The sequence below is a fragment of the Hyperoodon ampullatus genome, assembly GCF_949752795.1.
Source record: "Hyperoodon ampullatus genome assembly, chromosome: 2".
Taxonomy (NCBI): Eukaryota; Metazoa; Chordata; class Mammalia; order Artiodactyla; family Ziphiidae; genus Hyperoodon; species Hyperoodon ampullatus.
In genome coordinates, this window is record NC_136915.1 from 196,559,407 (window position 1) to 196,582,204 (window position 22,798).

Below are 22,798 nucleotides of genomic sequence, written 5' to 3' on the forward strand. Positions count from 1 at the left end.
GTATCCCAGGCCCCTCCTGTTGCCAGAGAGGACATGGTTTGTGAAAAGCTGTGGGTCCACCCCCTGCAGCCCCCTCATGCTCTGGAAGGCAAGTGAGCCTTTCCTAGACTAGACTTTGGATACTGGACCCAAAGGTGGGAAAGTCTCCATCTGTGAGACCTTTGTTTTGATGTTTGTTTCTCAGAAGCAGACTTTCCACCCCCTGAGAGGAGCAGCACCCTCCTGGACACATCTACAGCTCTCCTCGTGTGGATGGAGGGGACGGGGGGCTGCCCCTGGCGCTGGGGGCTGCTTCCAGAAGGGGTTAATCATCCCCACAGACAGTACAGGGGAGGACCCCCGCCTACACAGCTGTTCATACAGATACTGGTCCTATGTTTACACGTGAAAGGAGACACAGAGTGTGTCTGTTATAAAAAGCATTAAGTGTATGGGGGGAAATCTACTAAATTCTACAGTTTTGTTTCATTGTTTTGAGATCAAAATGTTCCTAAGAACTCAGGAATCTGCCTAGAGAAGAAGAGCTTTTCCTCGGCTAATGCTTAGTAAACTCAGACACAGTCATCTTGGTGCGTCTGTAAACAAGAAGAAATGAAAACAGTCCGCATTGTCACTACTGATATATGTGACTTACAGTGTTTCAAATGAGTGCTTTTGTCGATAGTTCTTCAAAGGGAACATTTTAAACTCTACAGGATTTGTTCTTATCTGTGGAGCTTTTCCTAAACCGTTGTGCCTCTGTTGCTCAAAAACTGCTGTGACCTTGGGTCAAGGAGACACTGGCGCTGGTGCTCAACAGAAAATGTGCTTCTCACACTAAAATGGCCACTTAAGCAAGAATGTGGAAATGATTTATCTCGCAGTGTTTGGAGTTGGATCTTCCCTCCAGATATGTCAGGACCGCATAATCCGTCAGGGACAACTGGTTATATGCTCCCAAACAAAGAAGAACGCTCTAATGGCCAAAATAGTTGAGTATCTAGCATACCAAAATCACCTTAATAAAAGTTAAATTACCCACATCCCAGAGAACACAATCACCGACAATACAAATAATGTTTGTTCGTTTTTTTAGCCATGCCACGTGGCATGTGGGATCTTAGTTCCCTGACCAGAGATCAAACCCGGGCCCCCGGCAGTGGAAGCTCGGAGTCCTAACCACTGGACCACCAGGGAATTCCCTAAATATGTTTAAGGGTTAAGAGCAGCAGAACATATTGTAAACTACATCTATTTACGTCACATAAAGATTGTCTTCCAAATATGACATGAAGCAGTGACATTCACAGAATATTAGGATAAGGTCAGAAGGAAAAAGAAAAGGAATCAAGTGTCATAACCAGAGGCTCTTTATTTTGTTCACTTCAGTATCTCCAGGACCTAGTAGGTTCTCAAATAAATATGTGTTGAATAACAAATGGATAAATGCACAAATAAAGAAACAGAGCTCATCAAAATAGAAACACAGTTTGTAATGTGAAGTTATAGAGGCACACGTACGTCCCTTCACAAGTCAGAGGAGAGGCTCTATCCAAAAATGGATGTTGGCTACATACATACTATATTTAAAAATTGGGCGCTAAAATTTAGGTACAGAGGCTACATTTAAAAGATGGCTAAAATATGAATAGAACAAAATTGGGGTGAAAAAGGCTGTCTCAGTAGACTCAGTCATGGTCGAGTTACAGAGATTCTTGGTCAAATTGCCTAGCAGGTTTTGAGCACCTCAACCCCACCCCACATTAATCTCCTCCACCCCTAATTCACCATTTCAGTTTTGCACACTAATGGGCTCAGAGGCTGGGGCTGTTAGGATGAGACACCCACTGCCCAAGATGCATCTTCACTCTTCTAGAGTCCCGTCTAAAGCACCCCCATCCACACCCTACCCTGGGTCGGGGTCCCGGGTCCTTCTGCGCAGCACTTATCAAAATCCAGTTATCTTGTTTGCTCCTCTCCATCTGTTACTCCCACTACAATGCTACTCCCAGGAGAGCAGAACCTGCACTGTCCTAGCTTATCAGTGTCTTCCAGAACCTAACACAGTGCCTGGTACCTGGTAGATATTCAAATTCTTAAGAATGAATGAAGGACTAAAAGAATACTAGATCCAAGGGCGAGGTAAATACCTTATCAGTGACCACAGGAAGAGCCCTGTAAACATGTTCTCAGACTGCTTACGCCAGGCTGCTATAGGACAATACAGAATTCTGTTTTTAAGTAAGATTTGGTAATAGGCTTTCTAAGTAATTGACTTTATTCTCCATGGATGAACGATCCAAGCCTCCCCATTGCAGATAGAGTCTAAGAAAGATCTTAACAGTTCAAAGTTCAAACTGCTCTCAAATTTATGGTATGGCCTATGTTCCTAAGAGTAAATTTTTTTAATTGACATATTAACACCTGCAGGATTCCAGCTATAGCATCACCTGCAAGTCTATTCAACTTAACAAGCAACTATAAATGTCCTGTCACATTTCTTAATTATCACCGGTATAGTAAAAATACTCAATTCACTAACTCAACAGTGAATCTGTAGAGACCCCAAATTTCTTCATTTTGCCCTAACCTAGTAACTTTAGGATACTTTAGTTTTTCATTATATCTGGATTCTCAGGAAAAGACGTTACTTAAGGGGACCTTTTCTGATCAGAGGTATGAAATTGGATCTAGACCTGTCTCTAACTTTACTGCTGGTTCAATTCTAGCGTCACTAATTGCAGTGCATTCACTTTGTGTTCCCTGAATTATTGATTGATTTTACAATATGGTCAGGTTCCTTGGGTGTCTTAGGTTCATGGTCTGAGTCTACTTTGAGTCATCTTGGGGACAAAAGATTGTATTGACACGATCCACACAATTTGTCGAACGTGGGATCCAACAACCTAGATGAACACACAGCAGATCAACCTCCTCGCGGTACATTCAGACGTGTTACCCACTGAGGTTTCATGGTATCACCATGGTAGTTCAAAGTCTAGCTAAAAGTTAAGAAGATTGAACATTCACTTTCAGCTGTTTCTTTTGCTTTCATCACCTTCTCCATATACTGGGTTTGATATAATAGATAAGATTTCTGCCTACGACAATAATCATTCCTAAATCAGGTATAGCATAGGTGTTTGAACTCATCTGGCTCTGTTTTACTTTTGCACAGCAACATTAATGGAAATATAGCAACATTAATGGAAAATCGGTATAAAAGAAGAAAAGAAGTATGGATGGCATAATACTGCCATTGCACCAAACCAAGTACATCATTCCTGATCCATACGCAAACATAATCTTAAATTGCATTCATAGTATACATGCTATTTGGGGTTTTGTCTTTTTTGCTTTATTTCCATGTTGCCAGATGCTTCACATTTATAATTTTCAGTGGTAAATATTCCATCTGATAAAATTCCATAATTTTTTTTTTAATGCTCCTTCTGTGGGACATATCTCTTGTGTAGGGGAGACCATCAAAAATAACACCACAGGTACATCTGACTGGATTCTAAAAAAAATTCTTGGACTGGGATTACCAAGTCAAAGAATATGAACATCTCACATCTTGCTTACATACATTTCAACCCAGATTTCACTCTGTTCTCAGAAAGAAGCATGAGTAATCTGGGTGTTCCGTGAAACACAGAATGATTATGAAAATACTACGGTTTTTGTTTATGTCAAGAAAAGCAGTGGAGAAACAGGAAAGAAGTCATACCAGGAACTGGTCCATCCAGCCCAGGAGTTTATGGGAAGTCATGGTCCCCTGAGACAGCTTAAGAGATGTGCCCTCTGGGCTTCTCTGGTGGGACAGTGGTTGGGAGTCAGCCTGCCGATGCAGGGGACACGGGTTCGTGCCCCGGTCTGAGAAGATCCCACATGCCGCGGAGCGGCTGGGCCCATGAGCCATGGACGCTGAGCCTGCGTGTCCGGAGCCTGTGCTCCGCAACAGGAGAGGCCACAGCAGTGAGAGGCCCGCGTACTGAAAAAAAAAAAAAAAAAAAAGAGATGTGTCCCCAAAACATCTTAGGTTTCCTTAGCACCATTTTGGAGTAATTATGCATGAAACTATCTAAATACACATTCTAGAAGGGAATTCCCTGGTGGTCCAGTGGTTAAGACTCAGCGCTTTCACTGCCAGTGCCCAGGTTCAATCCCTGGGCAGGGTACTAATATCCCCTAAGCCATGCGGTGAGGCCATAAATAAATAAATGAATAAATAAATAAATACATGTTCTGTTCAGAAAACAGCTTAAAGATGCTGGCTATCCACCCTGATGGCCGGGACATTACCTGTTCTGTTCATCACTGTCCCCCCAGGATCTCAAACAGTGCCGGGCGGGCACTACGCACCACTTGTCCACCAGCTCTGCTGTATCAATGCTAAGAACACTGAACAAAGTCTGAACTCACTACGTACGTGTAAGTTGGGCAAAATTCTTTCTTTTCCACTCAGGGAATCTGAACTTACTGACCTACCTGTTATTTGACAGATCTCTTGGTCAGAATCCATATCACGGAAGGCAGGTAACAGAAGAGGTGAGCCTCTCAGGGAAGGTCGGGTTCAGATCCTAACCCCTCCCTGAGGTCCAGCCATTCTAGCCACACTCAACTTGATAAGGTGTGTCCCGCACAGCCCAGTACCCTGACACATGGCCACACTCTTTGCTGAACGTCTTATATTTTTCTGTTCCCTAAAGGAACAATCTCTATATGAGGATATCATACAAATTTAATAGGAAGAAAAAAGCAAGAAACAGCCATGGCGCCAATCAGAAGTAGCCCTCTTTCAAGGAGATGGAGGAAGGGAATCACAGAATGAAAAGACCAAACCAGGGGCTTCCCTGGTGGTGCAGTGGATAAGACTCTGTGCTCCCAATGCAGGGGGCCCAGGTTCGAGTCCTGGCCAGGGACCTAGATCCCACACGCATGTCGCAACTAAGAGTACGCATGCCACAACCAAGGAGCCCGCCTGCTGCAACTAAGACCTGGCACAACCAAACAATAAATATTAAAAAAAAAAAAAAAAAAAAAAAAAGACCAAACCACACATCCTGGGGGAAACAGCAGGGGCCCTTCTGCAAACCTTACCACGTGCAGCTCTGCAGGGTCACCAGGGAATCAGAACTAAGGGAGAGTGGAAAAGAAAGCCCAACAAAGAAGAGGCTACACAACAAACAAAAAGCTTTACTCAATTGCCTTACAATTTGTTTGTGACTTCTAGTTACTAGAAGTTGGTCGGTAGTGGAGTTCAGCACAAGCCATCTTTGCAATAGTGCACTGAGATTTCCTAGAACGGTTCCTCCCGAAGCATTCTTCAGGATGTAAGCAGACTCCACACTTCTCTCAGCTCCATGGACAACCCTGCCCAGTCACTCATCACCAGGTTCGGGGCCCCCTGTCTCCAACCACGCTGCAGTCTCCACATTCGCGCTACCCACGTGGCTCTTGGTAAGTAGCCGATGCTAATAGCTGCGCAAGGGAAAAAAGAAATGGGATGCCGCAGCTCCAGCGATGACAAAAACTAGAGCGAAACTCCTCACCATGGGAGGAGTTAAAGAATGTAACAGATCACCTCTGTTAAAGACACAGGTTATAAACAACTAGAATGAGTTTCCGTCACAGTCATCAATATTCATGTAGTTAAAGAGAAACCCGCTCAATATCATGTAGCAAAACCTAAATGGGAAAAGAATTTGAAAAAGAATAGAAAAAGAAATAGAATTTGAAAAGAATAGAAATGTATATGTATAACTCAATTACTTTGCTGTACACCTCAAACTATCACAACATCGTTGCTTTTTTAAAAAATTTTATTTATTTTTGGCTGCGTTGGGTCTTCGTTGCTGCATGCAGACTTTCTCTAGTTGTGGCGAGCGGGGGCTACTCTTCATTGCGGTGCGTGGGCTTCTCATGGCGGTGGCTTCTCTTGTTGCGGAGCACCGGTTCCAGGCGCTTGGGCTTCAGTAGTTGTGGCATGTGGGCTCAGTAGTTGTGGCTCTTGGGCTCTAGAGTGCAGGCTCAGTAGTTGTGGCTCACGGGCTTCTCATTGCGGTGGCTTCTCTTGTTGTGGAGCACCAGCTCTAGGTGTGCAGGCTACGTAGTTGTGGCCTGTGGGCTCTAGAGCGCAGGCTCAGTACATGTGGCGCACAGGCTTAGTTGCTCCGAAGCATGTGGGATCTTCTGGACCAGGGCTTGAACCCGTGTCCCCTGAATTGGCAGGAGGATTCTTAACCACTGCACTGCCAGGGAAGTCCTCACAACATTGTTAATCAAAATTTTGCTTCAAAAAGGTATAGGATTTATTTGCCAAACACAGAACCATCCTAGAACCATTCTAGACTTTAGAAAAACTCTGAACACATCCTAAGGACACAGGATTAAGGTGTCTTCTCTGCACGGGAAAGGCAGCATCTCGGCCAACTGACAACACAAGTCAGAGTAGGGCCAGAAGTTGTCATATTAGCATTTTAACAAAGATCTACCGAAAATCATGAAGGTGAATTTATATTTCACATTAATTCAAGATGGAGCAAATAGTATTTCAATTAAATGATGAGAGTAAGTTTAAAGACACTTTGCATTAGCTTATTTTAAAACACATAGTAATATTCCAACTAAAGCAACCATGTATCAATATACTCAATAACTCTGTGTCAAGTGTGATTTTTGTTTTGGATAACACTGACACTTTATGAAATTTAGGCCACCTCGTTTTTGTCTTTTGCAGAGCTTTAATTTTTACACATATGTGTACCACTGTAGACAAATTAGAATACGCAGATAAGCAAAGACTTAGGGAGAAAACCACCCACAATCCCATCACCCAGACATAACACATTGTTAACCATTCTAGACTTTTCCCTATGCATTTATTCTTATAAAAAGAAAATAGGAGGCATCCTATATTTTACAGCTTTTTTTTTTAATTGAATCAATATTGAGCATCTTTCCATTTTTATAAATTACCTTATTTGTTTTGGTCGTGCCATGCCAGGGATTGAACCTGGGCCACAGCAGCGAAAGTGCCGAGTCCTAACCACTGGACTGCCAGGGAACTCCCCATCAAATCACTTTTAATGATTGCACTCTAGAAATAGAATGGGTTAGTCAGCTTGTCTGGACATCTAGAATGTTTCCATTTTTCACTTATAAACAGTGCTGGAATGAACATCATTGTTCATCTTGGTACACATCCACAATATTCCCATAGAAAACACCCCTAGAATTGTAACTGGGAGCTCAAATGCTCTATGAATATTTTAAGGCTTTTGACATAAACTGCCCTCCAGCAAAGCTGTACTTAAACTACCAACTGGCAGTATAGGAAAGTTTAGTCCATTTCAAAGGGAGGTTACATTAACAGTGTCTTTAACTTACGTGATGAATTAAATCAAAACATAGGCAATATCCATTAACAAAAGAAAAACGGCCAATAAACATTAAGAAATAATCACAAAAACGCAAAGTAAAACGACTGCATTTCCCATCTAGATGGCAACATTTCTTAGAACCACCTGGAGTTGGCAAAGAGTGGGCATCATGGGGCTTCCCTGGTGGTGCAGTGGTTAAGAATCCGCCTGCCAACGCAGGGACACGGGTTTGAGCCCTGGTCCCGGAAGATCCCATATGCCGCGGAGCAACTAAGCCCGTGCGCCACAACTACAGAGCCCGCATGTCACAACTACTGAAGCCCGTGCGCCTGGAGCCCGTGCTCCACAACAAGAGAGGCCGCCACAATGAGAAGGCTGCACACTGCAACGAAGAGCAGCCCCCGCTCGCCACAACTAGAGAAAGCCCGCGTGCAGCAACGAAGACCCAATGTGACCAAAAATAAATAAAATAAATAAATTTAAAAAAAAAAGAGTGGGCATCATCTGGGCACTTTCATACACTGTAGCTGAGTGAGCACACATGCACACATTTCTGGCGGTGAATTTAGCAGTATCAAAGCCTTGAGAATATTCAAACTCTTTAACGAATATTCTACTTACAGACTTAATCGTAGTAAAATTATCAGAGACAGGTACAAAGAATTATACACAAAGTCATTCAGAGCTTCATATATTTCATCATCACAGCAGTGAAAAATTACTAACAACCAGTAACAGGGAAGCAACAAACTAGATTTTTTAAATTACACAGAAATATCCTAAAAAGGACAAAAATGATACGTGCATAGGGAAAACTGAAAGGAAATACGACAAAATGTTAATTACATGGTTTTCTACGTGTTGAATGCTTTTTCATTTTTGGTTTCTTAGCAATAAACACCATAGTCTTGATAATCAGGAAAAAAACAAAAGAAACATAAAAATATATGCAGTCATTGAACTTTCTTTCAGTAAAGTAAAAATGCTACCAAGTCCTCTACCTTCTGGAGTTTATCTTCAGCATCTTGGCTCATACTGTTAACGGACTTTGTTCACCTAAAGAGCTGTAACTTAAAATATGTTTGCTTCTAAATGTTGTCCCATAATTTCTGCAGGCTTCATGAAAGCGTTTAAAATTTGCCTTTCTTTAGGATGATTTATATGAGCTTTTAACAGCATAGTAACTTTGCAATTAAGGCATACCTATGGCACGTTTGGCAATAAAAGATTTTTCCCTTGAATAAAAACAATTAAGAGTGACAGAAGGTGGATAAAAGGAAAAGAATTAGTCACTTGTTCTCCATTTCATTGCCTGTGCAACAGACATTTGGAAATAGAGCAAGGAAAAGGGGACAGGATGGGGCCTTCCGAGTTATTTGCTTATTCATTCAGAAATACTCAGAACCTGACCTAAATATTGATGTAAAACCTAGAGTCACAAACAGAAGCCTATTTTCCTCCCTTTCCATCTCTCTCCCTCATTCCCCCGAAGGGGACAAAATCAAGACAGACGTGTAAGCCACTCCATCATTCAGGGGAAAGGACACTCTTCACTTTCTAGAACAGTGTTTTCTTCAAGTTATAGATTGGTTTTTAGTGGGTCCCTTCCAGCACTTTTTAAAAGATGAAATCGAATGAAATATATCAGAGGGCAATAACAAAGTTGGTTTTTTTTTAGTATTACGGTTATTATTTTTTTTTGAAGAATGAGACTGTTCCTTTATTTATTTATTTATTTATTTATTTATTTATTTGGTTGTGCTGGGTCTTAGTTGCGGCAGGTGGGCTCCTTAGTTGCGGCTGGTGGGCTCCTTAGTTGTGGCATGCATACTCTTAGTTGCAGCATGCACGTGGGATCTAGATTCCTGACTGGGGATTGAACCCAGGCCCCCTACAATGGGAGCGTGGAGTCTTAACCACTGCACCACCAGGGAAGTCCCAACAAAGATATTTCATGTGAAAACTTTGTATCTATTACACGATTTGTATCATAGGTGATGTAAAATGCATTTTTATTTATTTATTTATTTTGGCCACACCACGCGGCATGCGGGGATCGGCGTTCCCCAACCAGGGATGGAACCTGCGCCCCCTGGCATTGGAAGTGCCGTGTCCTAACCACTGGACCACCAGGGAAGTCCCTAAAATGCATTTTTGACTGTGGGGTCGCAGGCAAAGTTTGAAAGCTTCTCTTCTAATGCAATGGAGAAACAATGAAACCAACAACAAACTGTTCTTCCCCACTCCCGATCAAAATCAAATCCCCAAATCAAGTATTCCTGGAACGTATGAAAAACTAACGTGGGGCAGGATTCCATAGTCATGCCCTAATCCAAGCCCTAAACCTGCAGAACTTTTGAGCTGCCTGAAGTCAAGTGAAGTGTTGGCAGCTTGGCCACACTGAGTCCTGGTCCATTTGTTGACACCGAGTTTCCCTGTGACACCGGGATTACACAGCCTGTTACACCACAAACCCCAAGCTCTCTGCGCTCCCACTCTCCTCGCCAGACTGCTCCCTTCAAAGCCTGCCTCTGTAACCTCGGCAACTCACACCCCAGATGAAACGCTCCTACCCCAAGCTGCCGTTCACTTCCACCTGTCTCCCCACAGCCTCTCAAGAGGAGGCGGCCCCTCACTCACTTAACAAATACTCAGTGAGCACCTTCCAAGGGCCCAGCTGCGTCCAGCACCATGAGGCAGTGATGGAGTGACCAGTTCGGGGTCCGGCCCTGACCTACGCCCGCCTCCTGCAGGGACAAGCGGGGGCGGAGCCCGTGGGACAGAATCTGAGAAAGGTGACCGCCACGTGGCTGGGCGGGGTCTCGCTGGAAGTTTGGATTTTATCCAGAGGAAACGGATGGTGCAGGGGCAAAATGACAAAGGGAGGAGGGTAAGGAAGTTCAAAGGGTCTGATCGAGAGGCCAGGGGGGCTCAAACCGGGTCGGGGGGCTGACAGAGAACATGCTCAGGGGAATCCGTCCACCTACTGAAATGGGGAGAATTCAGGAGCACCGGGGCTTGGAGCCGGCCGGGGCTGTGCCCTCCCCAGCCCGCTCACCTCCTCTCAACACTTCCTGAAAGCTCTCCCCTCCTGTAAGACTCTTCTTGGGCCTCAGGGCACTGGCTCCATCCTGCCCACACGTCCCTTGGTGGACAACTCTTAGCCACGTCCCAGGTCCTAAGAGGAACGCTTTGGAGATGGCTCCCCACCTCGCCAAGTCCTGCCATCTTTCTGGAAACCTTCCAGACCCAAGTGGCCTGCCACCCATCTCCTCGCCCCTCGTGTCCCCAACGGCCTCTCTGCACCAGTCCGGCGCATCCGCACAGCTGCACCCACACCGCTGAGGCCCGGGCCTGCTCGGCCTCTGGACTAAAGCCCGCTGGACTTCCAGGGACCTCCTCCTCATCTCACCCCACCCCCGCTGCTCTCCAGCCCCCAGCGTCCTTCCTCCCACCACCCCACCCCCATCCCGGCCCCTGTGTCCGACGCTCCCTGCCCACTGCCGCCCCATCCTGCTGCCTGTCCGGGGGCACCACCTGCTCTGCGGTCACGGCCATCCTCAGGCCAGCCCAGCTCCTCCTCAGCCCTCCCGTCCCGAGACCCCGACCCTGGGGTGCGTTCCCAACTACAGGACCTGCAGGACGCCCACGTCCCTCTCATGACTCCCTGCCTCGGCCCTTCTCTGCCACTAGACCTTAATGAAGGTCAAGACGAAGGACCACGTCTCGTTCTGAGCTTCACCGTCAGCAGCTAGTCGCGCCTGGCACGCGGTAATACTGTTACGAAGTGATACCATATCTTTAAAACTGAAATACTACAAGTGGAGTGATTTTTGAGTTGAAAACGGAAATCATTACATTACAGCTTACGCTAAACTCACCTAGTTTGTTACTGTTTGTATGCAAAGGAAACACCGTCCCACTAGGAAAGTGATATAAAACTGGCTCACCACCAGCAGGGATTGATTTTACATTGATCCACTCTTTTGATCTCCCCTGCGACCAGTGACATAAATCTGCAACATACCTGGCTGATGTTAGGATCTATTCAATAGCACAGAATATCTGAAACTTGGACTGTTAGAAATGCTCATGTATTTATTCTTTTTTGGCAACTTTTTATTTAAAAAGCGAACACCGAAAATCACCTTTTTAAAAGTTTATGGCATTAAACCTGCTACAGAAGACTGATTAGTGTATAACAGCATGTTAAAATGTGAAGTCTCAGCAATGAAGCAAATCTGTTACACATAACTATGATACTATTATTCATCTTATAGGGGTATCTTAAGCAATTTGTTTTGCTAAAAATCCCGAAGTGTACTAGTCAAGTTAAATCCTTAAAATGAGCTGCCTCTTAATGAGATAATAACAAAATACTGGTTTGCACTGGCTACATAGTGAGAAGTCCCAGAAAAACCAGTCATCAGATTATAAACACATGCAATAGAAAACCACGTGACATTTTTGTTTTTAAAAAATTTCAAACTATTCTCAAATTATCTTCAATTTCTCAGTTCAGCCTCTAAATAAGTTCTAAATTAAACAGCTTCAGAAAAGATTCCTCAATAGACTATAATTCAGAAAATAGTTGATCTGTATAAACACTAGAATTTTTACTCTTGAATATATCATTTTTTATTTTTTTCTCTAAATTAGTTATTCTGAAAACAAAACAAATCAAATGCATGGTAACATAAACAACCCTCAGGACCTCCCTGGTGGCCAGTGGTTAAGAATCCGCCTGCCAGTGCAGGAGACACGGGTTTGAGCCCTGGTCCTGGAAGATCCCACATACCATGAAGCAACTAAGCCCGTGCGCCACAACTACTGAGCCGGCGCTCTAGAGCCCGCGAGCCACAACTACTGAGCCCACGTGCCACAACTACTGAAGCCCGCGCGCCTAGAGCCTGTGCTCCGCAACAAGAGAAGCCACCGCAATGAGAAGCCTGCGCACCACAACGAAGAGTAGCCCCCGCTCTCCGCAACTAGAGAAAGCTGCACACAGCAACGAAGACCCAAAGCAGCCAAAATAATAAAATAAATGAATAAATAAATTTAAAAAACACAACCCTGATATCATTATACAATTCCCATTTCTGAGCAAATTATATTTCCTTTTATCTACTTATTCATATTTATTAAGTAAGAATGCTGTGACAGGATAACAAGAATAGTCAAGTGTTTCTATAAATTGTTACATTTTGGGGAAACAAAATGAGGAAGGTGGTGATATTTATACTAAATTTCCTTTATATTCATCACGCCAATGGAAACTACAAAAATAATATGAACATCACAGACAGAAAACAATTTACTTTTTCATGTTATAAAATTTGCTTTCCTCAAAAAACCTTTTCCAGTGTACAAATTGCAAATATTAGCACTATACACGATACACACTGAAAATTGCCAGCCAATAGCTGACCACAGCAGCAACACCACCTAACTGCAGAATCACAAATAGGACATGGACAGTCCGTAAAAAAGAATGGGTAAAAATAGAAACCCTCCACTCCTATACATCCAGCCAGCCCAGTTCTGCCAGTCAACCTCTTCTAAGTAAGGCCACAGGCCCTACCTGTCACAGAGCAATTTCCTGTCCCCGCTACGACAGTCACAGCACTCCTGAGACCCAAGCAGACATCTATTTTTATATTTATGGGAAGAAGTAATCTAGAATGGTTTAACAGTAGGTCAGAAGCCCTGGAGCCAGGAGCTGCTTTGAGAACTCAAGTCTCTGGATCCCTGGGCTCGAGCTCTTTCTGTCCGTTATCCTGAAACTCAGTGCCAGGCTGGGCGTTGAGCTCTGTGGAAGGTGGAAGGGGTCTGAGCTGAGCTACGCTCGCATTCCTGGTCCGCCATTCCTGGTGTTTCTCTGGTGGAAGGGTCCTAGCCCTATCTGTTCACCTGTAAAATGAGATTATTATTATCCTGCCTTCCAGGCTTGTCAGGAGAATTAAATGAGGCAAAGTATGCCAGATTTCGCACAAAGTAGATGTTCAATAAATGATAACACCCAACCACCACAAAAGCCAGTGGAACTGCATGAACCAGGTTCTTCAGGACATGTGCTTGGGGTGTTAGCACATACAATCCCACCATGACAGGGCACGTGACAGTCAGGCTCCCTCGGGTTTATGCAGCTCCAAAAACAGACATTCTGACCTGTGGTCCAGCGTTCCAGGTCACGTGTAAACCGCTTCTCCTACTGAGATAACGGGTCTCCTCCCTCTTCCATCTGCATCCATGGCTGCCACTGATCTGAAACAATTACTGCTTCCTCAGCCCCAACTGGAGGCCACACAAAGGTATTATCAGATAACACATACAACATAAGACTTATCTTTCTTACGCGGGCCTCTCAGTGTTGTGGCCTCTCCCGTTGCAGTTGCGGAACACAGGCTCCAGACGCGCAGGCTCAGCGGCCATGGCTCACGGGCCCAGCCGCTCCACCGCATTTGGGATCTTCCCGGACCGGGGCACGAACCCGTGTCCCCTGTATTGGCAGGCAGACTCTCAACCACTGCGCCACCAGGGAAGCCCAAGACTTGTCTTTAAGGGAGATTACTTTTTTAAAGAAAAGAGAGTCTTGGAATAAAAGAGAGATTAGATATCTCTTCCTTCAGTGTTTTGATGTTTTAAATATAAACATGAGGGCTTCCCTGGTGGCGCAGTGGTTAAGAATCCGCCTGCCAATGCAGGGGACACAGGTTTGAGCCCTGGTCCGGGAAGATCCCACATGCCGTGGAGCAACTGAGCCCGTGCACCACAACTACTGAGCCTGTGCTCTAGAGTCCGCGAGCCACAACTACTGAAGCCCACGCGCCTAGAGCCCGTGATCTGCAATGGGAGAGGCCACCAGTGAGAAGCCCACGCACCGCAACGAGGAGTGGCGCCCACTCGCCGCACCTAGGGGAAGCCCACGCGCAGCAACAAAGACCCAGCTCAGCCATAAGTAAATAAAATTAAAAATATAAAATAAATTAAAAAAATAAATAAATCATTGAATCAGGTAGGCCCAAGGAGGTTTTTTAGGAAAGCTTCTTGCTAAAATCGCCCCATCTTTAATCACACTAAGCCCTGGACTCATCTCTTAAATAGCGATTGGTCAGGGCATCGAGGTATTCCGGAAGCTCCCACCATCTGTTCCCGAATCACCGCAATAGTGGCGCCATTTGGATCAGCTTCCCCCCGACAGCACGGGGGACATGTTCTGTGCTGGGTAATCCTTTGTTGTAGGGGGCTGTCTAGCAACATCCCTGGTCTCTCCCCATTAGACGCCAGTGGCAGACACCCTGGTTCCAAGCTGTGACCACCAAAACTGTCACCAGAAATTACCCATCGTCCCCTGGAGGGCAAAACTGCTTCCGGTTGAGAACCACTTTTTCCATCTTTCCCCCGGTGTGACAGAGCACGTGCGCTGCCTGGCAGGTTAAAGACGGTCACAAGCCCCAGCCCCTGGGGTGGGTGCTGCATGCACTGCTTCACAGATGAGGAAATTCAGGTCCAGGAAGATGAAGTAACTTTACTTCTATTCGCTGTGGAGCCCAGACGTTAACATCTGACATAGTAGGGTATTAGAGTTAAAAGCAAAACAAACCCACAAGACTTAGACCCACGGGGGGTTTCACCACTTCTCCCAAAGGTGTAACCTTGCCCCGGGGCTCTGTTCATCACCGGTGCCGTGAAAACACTCCCACTTCCAGCACACAGGGGACCTGTGGACTGGCACACCGGTGTACTCACCACCGTGATCCTTTTTTATACTCATGGCTCAACAGCAGCACCCTAGGTCTCTTCCCCAGGCTCATCTCCCGCCTCCCTGGGGAACTGGTTCCAACGTCACCCCTTCCAGGCCTTCCCACCTCTCACTTTCTGGTCCCTTCATTCTTCCCAGCAGTTCTCTACCCCACAACCTATGGTGTATTTCTTCACCCAGCTCCCCCTCCAGGACTTCAGGGCACTTAACCTGTCCTCTTTTCACCTCTACCACCCAGAACAGTGCCTGGCACCCAGGTATTTGCTCGGTGGATTGATTTTTAAAAACTAGTGACTGTAACAATGTGTGGTGAGGGATGTATAAGAAGTAAACTCACTGTGGTGATCATTCTGCAGTATATACACATGTATATCAAATCACTATGTTGTACATCAAAAGCTAATACAATGTTACATGTCAATTAGATCTCAATTTTTAAAAAAAAAGTAGAGAGAGAAAAAAAACTAAACAAGAGAAATTCCAATTAAGGACCTGTGGGAATCAGATGGATTTTGATTTTCTCATCAAAGGAAAGCCAAGGAAGAAGTGTGGGAGCCTTGGTGGAAGTTTTAGGACAGTGCTTCTCCGACTGTAACATCCCTGGAGGCTCTGCTGCTGCTTCTGACGGGCAGGCCCATGGTCAGTGGGGCTGAGATTCTGCAGGTCTAACGTGCTCCCAGGTGATGCCCACGTGGCAGGTCCACTTTGCACTGCCCGGCCCCAGACAGCCAGACAGTGCACTTGGTCAGGATCTAAAACAACTTTGCCCCAAGACGAGAATCAGGGCTGAAGAAGACTAATTAGAAGTTATTTGCCAGTGAAAAATACACGCCATGTACCTCTGTACTGCCGCGAAGGTTGGGGAGATGCACAGAGAGTCTGCAAACCCCAGTACTAAATAATCTCAGATTTATATGGCATTTTGTTCATAATGTGATGATTGTTCATATACATTTTGGTCTTGTTTGGCAAGTAATACACTGAAATGTTTAATATTTAAAAATATTAAGCTTAATTCCTGACTACAAGTAATAAATACAAAATACTAATGACGAACTTATCTGATCTCAGTAACGGATTAGCAAAAGCTTTCTTTTCCACAGTCATTCTGCTTCAACATTACTTAATGCAACACATACACATCACCTCTGAATTTAGTAGCCGGTAGACTACAAGCAGCTGAAAATTATGAGGTTACCAGTAGCTGAATGGAGGAGGGGACACTGCAAGTTCAAGAGCAGGCAGCTCTCCCTCCAGTTTCGATGTGGATGACAATGTAATTGGGACCAAGATGAAGAGGAGCACTGGTCATTGCCGTTTCCAACTTACAAAAGTATGTTTGCTCACGAGAGCAGCTGGCAACAGGAAAACGCTCGATTTAGTTTTATTACAAAAGGCAACTTTAAATCAGGAAAGTGCAATGATCAAAACACCTTTTTAAAAATCTATTCCTAATGTAAAATCAAGTGATGCTGTATTTATAAAAGAGAAAAAAGTGACTAATACTTAGATTATTTATAAATTAATAAGTGAATAAGCTTCAGCTAACCTAACAGTTTCATCCAAAAAATGGCAGAAAAGAATCTCAGAATTTTTGACAACCATTTCCAAAGTGTAAACTAAGTTTTTGATTTCTTTCTTGTAATCAAATACCCTATAGTGATCATTTTTAAAAGATAAATCATTTCACATGTTACTCAATGTCTTCAAAGTGTTTAATTTTCACCTTCCAACAGACATTTCTAGAAATGCACTGTAATTTTATAACAAGTGAAAACTTTCAGTTTTCTTCAAAAAAAGATCTTTGACTCACATTTTACTATAAGCCTGAACTGGTGTCACCCAACACATGAAGGCCCCGTGAAAGGTCTGCAGTGGGTCTTCTTGAAACACAGGGAGAAACAGTATGTGAACAAAGAATTTCAAAAATAGTATCTGTCCTGTGAAGCTCAATTTTCTAGGCACATTGATCAGAAAAGGGTTTTTTCAAAACCCAAGTCAAGTTGCGTTCAGGCAGTGGTTGCTTCCTATTGACAGGCTAAACTTTCTCCCTTCTCTTCAGAATCTTAATAGCTCTAAACACATTTATCTTGTTTATTGCTGAGCAATGTCCCCACCATATGTTCTTGCTAGTATGTCATCAGAAAATATAATTCTTTTTTTTTTTAGAAATATATTCAGCCCCAGTAACTTGTGTTCTGAATATTTTGTTACAAAGCAAGTACATGGGCGGAGGGAAGTAGTGAGAATAAATTGGATCATCTAAATAATTATTTACAGCTGGCTTATAAACAAAATCACTGAATCATGAAAGGCAATTCTACAAATATTTTTAATTTCTGTTCTCACATTCAGTTGCCAAAATTCCAACTGATATTTCAGTACTGAACATTTTTAACAAACAGTACTTTCAGACCGTTCAAAATGTTTTTGTATTTTAGTTCCAGATGGAATACTGGTTCAGTGGGGTGGATGACTGAATATAATCCAGAGTGATCATTTCTTGTTAAATAATAAAACACGTATACAACCTGCCCTTCCTTTTATAGGTCATTTACACTAGCGTCATCAGCAAAAATACTCTGTAGCCTTCATTAATATTCCTCTGGTCTTCTGGCCAAATATCCATTTGTTTTAGAGGTTTAATAAAATCAGAATAAACAGAGTGAAAAGCTGTAATTTTTTGCTCATTCTACCAGTCTTCTCTAGAAATTTCCCTTAATCATATTTTAATTTTGTCTTCATAATACACTCCTGTGTTTCACCAGCAGTAACCCAAAGGAACCCACATCAGTTTACCACTATTGCCAGTCTTCCAAACGGATCTCATTCAGACCTTTAAGGCCCTTTAATGACATGACCAGAATAAACACACCCATAAATATTAATCTCCTTAGATTCCTTTTCCCTCTTTCCTTTACACAATAGTCCTTCCTTCGCTTTCAAAGACAAATCTGTCACAACAGTTCTAATACTTTGTTTTGAACAAGTTACACTATGTTCAACATTTATAGTTTTTTTATATTCAAATAAATCTGGAACAAACTATGTTAAAGCTAGTCATAACCTAATTCTTTTCCTTACTAAAAATTAAGCAATGTAAAATGTTAGAGTGTAATTAATGGTTTCAGATTTTCTAAACTAAACCTTTAAGAGATCAACTAAATTACCAACATGAACACCTAGAAGAAAAATACACAGCTTACTATTCCAAATATGACTGAATATAGAAACACCTATGATATCTTAGTGGAGTTCATTAAAAAACAGACAAACATAAAAACTAAACGTTTGTAACTTCTACGGGACTGTCTCCCAAATCCAGAGGAATAAAATTTCACAGTAACTTACCTTACAAACAACACAACCCTTAACATTAACCCGATTTTCAGACGTTCACTGAAGGTCTACTTACAGCAAAAGTGGAAAGTAGTACAATATCAAGTTTTTTAATGTGATCACTTGCAGGCACTTTTGTTGTTTGGGCCACAAAGTAAGAGACGGCTCCGTCAGAAAGGATTTTTCCAGTCCCCACTCTCAGGGTCACAGCCGTCTACCACAGAGACCCACAAGGATACCCATTATCCTCTCAAAAAGAGGAAGCTCTCTTTCACATGTTTGTACTTGGCTCCCTTGTAGGAAGAGCCCAGTTTATGCACAACGCAACATAAAACAGTTATATTGCTGATCTTGTCATTCAATTTTGCAATCCACTCTTTAAAAAAAAAAAAATCTATCTAAAACGTCACTTAAAAATCTGCATCCCAAAAATCAAGATTAAAACTTTAGCTCCTAACTAAAACTTTTAACTTTCCAATAGACAATGCTTATAAAACAAGATTTTTATTTAAACTAGAAAGAACAGATGAGCCAGTCACAAGTTAAAATTAAACATTTTGCAATGCAAACCTTAAAAAATAATTAATTAGGGAGTTTCCAACTTTTTACAATCACACTTTTCCTTTGTCATAACCAAGTATGCCTTTATACACTGTACTTGTTAATTTCATTCTTTTTTTTTTTTTTTTTTTTGGTAGGTAGGGCACATAGATTCAGAGCTTTTGTTTTAATTCCTAAATTCTGTGCATATTCACTTAATCACATAAAACAATAACTTTGACTCAAATCGTTTTTGAGTTATTTAAAATTCTCACCAACCAATGGAAGCTGTGTGATTGAGTTACTAAAGATATAATATATAAACACAAAGATTAGCCATCTTTTTCCTAGGTTGGGAATGTAAACAGAAGTTCACCACAGTTGTCTGTTAAGAGTTATTTATTAATTGTTCCACAATAGTCCTAAAGTTCATACCAAACCAAAGAACCAAAGGAAGTCTGAACTGAAAGAATGACAAAATAAGAACTGAGTTTTTCAATCACAGATCTCCTTTACCCTTCTGATCATTTAAACTCTTCAGGACCCCTGCCAATATTGGACCAAGTTTTATATTCCCTATTTTTCTTCAAAACCTATTCCTTTTCTTCTCCATTCTAAGACATCCCCACCTCTCTCCCTCAACACACAACCTCTGCCCACCATTCCAAAACAGGGAGCAAATTTTCTCCTTTGGAGTATAAGGTCCAAATCATTACATTTTTCTCTGGCTATTTATCTACATTTCCCAAGAGATACCTATTTCAACACAAAACATGCTTTATTTACAAGGCTTATCTTGCACAGTGTATTTCAACCCAGCTAGTTACTCAGGCTACCTGAGGTATAGGCTTCATGTTATTAAGAACTCACAATGATTCCTTCTTGACAAAAAGGCTGTGGCCTTTCATTTTGGCCCATACACTTATGGGGGAAGCTACTTCCGTGCAACTGAAGAGCCACAGTAGTTGACTGTAGTTATTATGCACTGTTAACACATTTCTTTGTTGATGGAAAAGAGCGAACTATTGTCAAGTCTAGCATCTCGATGGTACTTATCAGATGAGAAACTGCCAAGAATTATAAATTCTATTCATTATTTGACCAGCTTATCATAAAACTACGGCTTTATGTAAGCTGAACGTATTCCATAAACGTTAATAGCAGATAAAGAAATTTCAATATTAAAAATTAATATTTCATGCTTTTTAAGTTTAGGTATTGGCTTTCTAAGTTATCTGTACAATAAAAGTTCAATGTTTAGGCAGCCTTCCAAAGCAAGTATTCTCAGCCTGGGGTCCATAGGTTAGGAACTTTGTATCAGGTTGCGGGGAGGCTGGTTCTTGCAAGCATATACATGGGCTTCTAAATTTTCATGTGCAAATATATTTCTGCTAATGTATGGGGATGGGGAGATATCCATTCCATCATCAGCTGCCCAAAGAGTCCAGGACCCTAAAAAGGCGATGCAGCTCTTCCCTAGAGTGGGCCCAAAGGTTCACGAAGAATTTAAATAGAATCTACTTAAGTTACACTCACATACTGTCATGACTTCTTTAAAAAGCAAAACAGGTACGAACAAAGCAGAAATAATTTTAAAAGTGCATGCCTTCTTTACGGTAATAGTCTCTTTTAAAACTAATAGTAATCTCACAGAGGATTTTCTTTTGTTACGTTTTTTTGATTGAGGGTAAGAACAGAATAACCAGATGCTGTCTTCATGCTAATGTTCATTTTAATTAATAAATTATTAAGGACATAAAAAAGTAACAAGTGGAACACAACATTGTTGCTCAAAATCTATCAGAAACTCTTTATCATCTCATAGAAGGTACAAGCAGACTGGCCCCAGACCTTGCCTCCTAAATACCAGGAGGGACGCTTAACATTTGTGGACCATTACTGCGTAATCTTGTACAACATGACGCACGGATGGTGCCAGAGCACTACTTACATCGCACTTCAGCAACGAAATCCTGTCATTATGTGTCATAGAACACACAAAGACCATAAAACTCTGAAAATGATAGTCTTCAGATGCAGTTCACTCCAAAAATATAACTTTGAAGTTCAGAAGCTAATTCTTTTCTGAGGGACGTTTTCCAGTTCAGCAAGAACTTATGAATTTGGAAGCTAAGAACTGTGTGTGTCCTCACGAGGCCATACTGCTCACACTGTCACCCGGTTCAGGCTTAAATGCTACTAATGACAGGTGACTACAAAATGAGAGATACCAAGGATGTACAGAAAGTTACGCCCCTCTCATCTGATGAGTGTAATACAGAAAACTAAATTTGAGGTAGAAATATTAGTAAACTGTCTGTACCTTTTAAAAAACATTAAAAATCCTACAGATTTTTTTTTCACATTTTTTGTTTTCATTATTGAATAAGGTTACCTCTCAAATTACTAACAGGCAACTGCTAAATTATGGTAGACCTTATCTTGAATTTACAGCAGCAAAATAGAAATTCAAAGCATAGTTTCCTACTTCATACCCTAATACCTCAGAAGTAAAAACCTTAATTTTAAAATTATCATATTCAGGTATAGACATTCCACACAAAGAAAAAAAAAAAGGTGGGGGTCAGTAGATAAAATTAATGTTAGCATTAATCTAGAACAGAGAAATAAGTCATCTGTGCAGAGGTATCAAGAGTTGGATTTCAATGCAGAATCAGTGAGATTCTGCTTAGCACGCTTTTTCAAGAAAAATGACTACATCTAGGGAATAACCTTGGCAAAGAGAAAACAAATTTACTTTTCCTAATCATATGGGACCACGAGTAGATACTTCTCTACAGAGAAATCCATGTTTATGCTGAATACAAATAATTTATCACTTCTGCACATAGTATCATATACGAAAAAGGCAAAGCCTCGACCTATTCTACCCTTTGATATTTTTATTGATTTTTCAACGTTTGCAGTCACTAAATTTCAAAGCACAATTTTCTCATAGATTTTACACAGACCTACAACTTTTCCCCTTTATCTTTAAAACTTAACATATTTACTAAGTTTCAGACATCTTGTCTGCACCTTCAGTATTCCATGTCTTGGCTCTCTTCTAATATCTATACTTACAGCCTTTTGAAACACTGTTAAACTTAGACTAAGCAATACTTTTTTCCCCCCTACTAAGAATGCTCAGGACCACTTTCATTTGTCATACTGGTATTTTATTACAACCCTTTGGAGTCAAAAAGGATGCACCTAGAACCAAAAGAAACTGGAATCTGATTTAAAATGAAACCTCAATAAATAATCTCTCTGGAATAATATTTAGGATGGCTAACCCCATTTCAATAAAACACGTTCTAATTTCCATACTATTAAATTCCTGTTCTTCCAGATAGTGTGCCTCAAACTGAAGAAAATATTCAACCAATTTTCAAATATAATAAACCAAGAAACATGAAACACTTAAAACACGCGCGCACGCACGCACACACACACACACACACACACACACACACTCCAGTCCCTAAACTGCAGGTTATACCACCGACATGAATATTTTATGAAATGTAGTTAACAGAAAAATCTGAAAAATGTAACTGGATATTAAGTGATATCTCCTTTCTTCAATTTTGTGATTAACAGGTCTTTTATTGGTAGTAAACTAGAGCAAACAATCAGAATAGTACATATGCAGTATTCAGTACACACAATAAAAGTTAAAGAAATTCAAAACCTGTATAAAACAAAACACTGGAGAAAAATCATACAGCTCAAGAGATACAGTGGTAAAGGTCCTCTCCATCCTTTGATTACAGCTTGTACTCTGTACCCA